The following is a 4,478-nucleotide window of genomic DNA, read 5'->3' as shown; positions in this document are numbered from 1 at the left end:
TTGCACAAAGTGTAAAGGTTTTTTTTTAATGTGTAACATAGGCAAAATTATTTGTCAATAAATTTTTAAGGAATTTCACATGTTCTGATTCTTTCCACTGCCAATCACCTTAGTGCCTCCAAAGTCATAATCTTCAAGATAACACAGCCCTTTCAAAAAGAAGTTTTGCTCAGTCCACAGTTGTCATGTCAGTTGGTCCACAATTCTTTTAGTTGGGCTTCTTTCATCTCCAATGGAATATGGACACACTTCAAAATTCCCCACCTATAATCTTTGGGATCCAATTTCCTCAAGCAAGTTACTTTAGGACCACGGTTAGGGTCAGGAGATGGATCTGCCTGGTTCTGAATTTGACACTCTCTAAAAATGCATTATGTTCAAATTATACTCACTCCCAAGCTATCACACCCTAGAACAGTACAGATCTTTGGGATATGCCAATAACTTTTTAAAGTCCAGACACTGTGTTCCCAAGGGAAAAGCCTTAAAGAAAAAGCCATTTCAGGGACTTCCCTGGTGGTCCAGTGGTAAAGAATCCACCTTACACTGCAGGGACTCCGGTTCGATCCCTGGTCAGGGAACTAAGATCCCACATGTCGCAGGGCAACTAAGCCTCCAGGTCACAACTACCGAGCTCGCACACCTCAACGAGAGAGCCCGTGTGCAGCAAATTACAGAGCCCTGGGGCCGGCTCACCACAACTAGAGAAGAAGCCTGTACGCCACAACCAGAGAGAAGCCCACGTGCCACAAAAAAAGAGCCCTTCGCTGCAAAGAAAGTTCCCGCACGCCTCAATGAAGACCCTGCGAGCCGCAACTAAGACCTGACACAGCCAAAACAATAAACAAAATAAATACATTTTTTAAAAAGGCATCTTTGTTTCAAGTCAACATTAAAAATAGAGCACTAAATCAATGTATCTGATAATTTCCCTCATATCTTAAGCTTTCAAATTATCAACTCTATAGTGCCAGAAGCAATCTTTATGTTTATCAATACACCCTCATCACTTGAATCTGTTTTAGGTATCACGTTCCTTCTTATCTGTATCAAAACTCATACCGAACAATGAGTGCTGGGTCTCAAAAGAGGATTAGATCTCTTAAATAACCTATATTTTTTCCTCCAGATTCCTAAGACCATTGATGGTAGGACACGTGACCCTTCTCTGTTCCACCCTATCCCAGGCTGAGGCTTGAGCCAGAGGAGAGGAGAGCTAGTCTCCTGGCCACTCCATGACGCACGTGAGCCTCTTGGGAGCCACCTTCAGCTCCTTCGCCAGTTCAAGGGCCTATTGGAAACTCCGAAGCAGCCCCCGCCCTGGTCTGGAATGCTCAGCTGTCCCAGAGAGTCTGTGTCTGCCCCTCAACACTCACATCCCCAGCCCTGAGGGCTCATCGGCCCCAGTTGAGGGTCTCAAAGGGCAGCATCTCCTTCTGCCCAGTCTCCCGCTTCGCCCGCCACCCTCCTCCCCAGGCTCAAAATCTAACTGGTCCTTCCACATCCTATTAGTTTCACCACCTGAGTAGTTCTGGGATTTATCCCTGTCTCCCCATCTAGTTACTCAAAGACCCCACCATCCCAGGTCCCAGGGACCCCACCTCCCTGCTGCCCTTCTGCCCCCCACACCCGTCCCCAGCTTTGAACAATTCATATTTATCCCCAGGCAGGAACGTGTTGGGGTTTCACATATGCCGATGTATCCCTTTCTGAGCCTGGTTGAAATTTACATGGATGTGCGTTTCATTGTTACTCTTCCCACTTCACAGGTATGTGAGAAGCAACCTTTTCAGCCTGTTCAGTATTTATTTAAAGCAACTATTAAGGGACTTCCCTGGTGGCACAGAGGTTAAGACTCTGTGCTCCCAATGTAGGGGACCTAGGTTTGATCCCTGGTCAGGGAACTAGATGCCATGTGCATGCCGCAACAAAGAGTTTGCATGCCACAACTAAGGAGCCCGCCTGCCTCAACTAAGACCCGGCACAACCAAATAAATAAATAAATAAAATAGATATAAAAAAACCAATTATTAAAATCAGGACAATTGATTCAGGCCAGAATCCTCAATGGATGAGATAGTCAGTGAAAGTTTCATGAGGAAACAGGATATTTATGTAGTTTCAGTGTAACCGCCCATAAAATACACATTCATGACAGAGGAAAAAGTTGTCACTTCACAGAGGAGAAACAGACAGATAATGTCTTCATCAAGTGATCATAGTTAAAATGACCAAGAATAGGGCAAATGGACAAATCAAATCCTAATATACTGCATAGAGAAGGACGCACCATCACTTCTGTGGCATTTCTTCCAAAGATGCTTAACCTGAATCTAATCATGAGGAAAATCAGACAAATGCAATGTCCCAGACAGGGACGTTCTACGAAACGACTGGCCTATGACCTTCAAAAATGTCAATGTCAAAAAGTCTACAAATAACAAATGCTGGAGAGGGTGTGGAGAAAAGGGAACCCTCCTACACTGTTGGTGGGAATGTAAATTGATACAGCCACTATGGAGAACAGTATGGAGGATCCTCAAAAAACTAAAAATAGAGCTACCATATGATCCAGCAATCCCACTACTGGGCATATATCCAGACAAAACTCTAATTCAAAAAGATACAATCCCATGTTCATAGCAGCACTATTTACGATAGCCAAGACATGGAAACAACCTAAGTGTCCATCAACAGATGAATGGATAAAGAAGATGTGCTATATATAAATACAATGGAATATTACTCAGCCATAAAAAATAATTAAATAATACCATTTGCAACAACATGGATGGACCTAGAGTTTATCATACTAAGCATAGTAAGTCACAAAGGGAAAGACAAGTACCATATGATATCACTTATATGTGGAATCTAAAATACCACACAAACGAACCTATCTACGAAACAGAAACAGACTCACAGACATAGAGAACAGACTTGTGGTTGCCAAGGGGGAGGGAGGTGGGGAAAGGAAGGATTGGGAGTTTGGGATTAGCAGATGCAAACTATTTTATACAGGATGGATAAAAACAAGGTCCTACTGTATAGCATAGGGAACTATATTCAATATTCTTTGATAAACCACAATGGAAAAGAATATGAAAAAGAATATATATATATATATAAAACTGAATCACTTTGCTGTGCAGCAGAAATTAACACAACATTGTAAATCAACTATACTTCAATAAACTTTTTTTTTAAAAGTCAATGTCATGAAAGACAAGAAAAGGAGAAAGCACATTCCAGGCATGACATCTGTCTGCAATGTGTGATCCTGGATTGGACCAGAGACCAGAAAATAAAAATTACTAAGAAAGACATTATTGGACCTTTGATAACATTTGAATATCTGTAGTTCAGGTAACAAGATTAGATCAGTATTAAATTTCCTGATTGTGATCATTATACTGTAGTTATATAAGCAACGGTTCTCCACTGGTGGGGGGAGAGGCACTGTCTGTCATCCAGGGGACATTACGTAATGTCTGAAGACATTTTTGGCCGTCACAGCCGGGGTGTGTGTGCTACTGACACCTAGTGGGTGGAGGCCAGGGAGGCTAAAAATCCTGCAGTGTAGGACAGCCCTCCACAGCAGAGAATTATCCAGCCTCGGTGTCAATAAGGAAGAGAAACCCTCCGTAGGAGAAGGCTCTTTTTCTCGGGAAATATAAATTGAAGTATTTAGGAATAAGAAAGATTCATGTCTGTAACCGGCTCAAAAAAGGTTCAGAAAAAAAATGTGTATCTATATCTATACCTCTCTCTCTATGTATACACACCTAGATGTGTGTGTGTGTCTTCCTTACCCCAATTCCCCAAATGCTAATCTGTTGCCACATTTGCGTATTTTTTTCTCTGATTCTGCCCCCAACCCCCCACCACCAACCCGAACTTCTTAGTGTTCCTCGAACTCATCAGGAACATTCCTGCCTCAGGAACCTCAAGGCCTTTGCACTGGCTATTCCCTCCTCCTAGAATGCCCTTCCCCCTGGTATCTGCCTGACTGACCTCTTCACCTCCTTCACTTCACTACTCACACAGCCAGTGAGACGGTTCCTGACCACTCTAGTTAAAATTGCCAACATCCCCCCATTCGGTATCTCCCTTCTTCGATTTATTTTTCTTTTTAGTACTTATCACCACGTAACATGCTATATATTTTCTTTATTTGTTTACTGTGTCTCTCTCACACAGCCATTGTGCCAGCTCCATTAGGACATGGTCTTTGTCCCCGGTGCTTAAAAAGGGGCCTGGCACACAGTAGGTGCTCAGTTCATTGATGAACGGATGAATTGCTGGTAAGTAAAAGAGATGGCCTGAAAGGAGGAGGAAGTGGGGGGCGGGGAGGAGGGAGTAAGAGGAAAGTTGCTACTCAGCACCTCCACATCTCCCTTTGCCTCCTCCTTTGAATCCTTCATCTTCTAGGACAAGACCTCGAGGCCACTTCTGGGGGGCCCCTCGGCCCTCAGGAG

At 43.4% G+C, this 4,478-nt stretch overlaps 1 non-coding gene across 1 annotated transcript; it reads right to left on the bottom strand.

Annotated features, from left to right (window-relative positions):
* Nucleotides 1-1,029: 1,029 nt before the first annotated feature.
* On the bottom strand, nt 1,030-1,147 carry LOC112067672 (small nucleolar RNA SNORA40). The gene has a single exon (XR_002893407.1). It is a non-coding gene; the product is annotated as a small nucleolar RNA SNORA40 (small nucleolar RNA).
* Between the last annotated feature and the right edge of the window lie 3,331 nt (nt 1,148-4,478).

The sequence above is a fragment of the Physeter macrocephalus genome, chromosome 2 (assembly GCF_002837175.3).
Source record: "Physeter macrocephalus isolate SW-GA chromosome 2, ASM283717v5, whole genome shotgun sequence".
NCBI lineage: Eukaryota > Metazoa > Chordata > Mammalia > Artiodactyla > Physeteridae > Physeter > Physeter macrocephalus.
The sequence above is the reverse complement of the archived record's forward strand: the minus strand, read 5'-3'. Positions and strand labels throughout refer to the sequence as shown.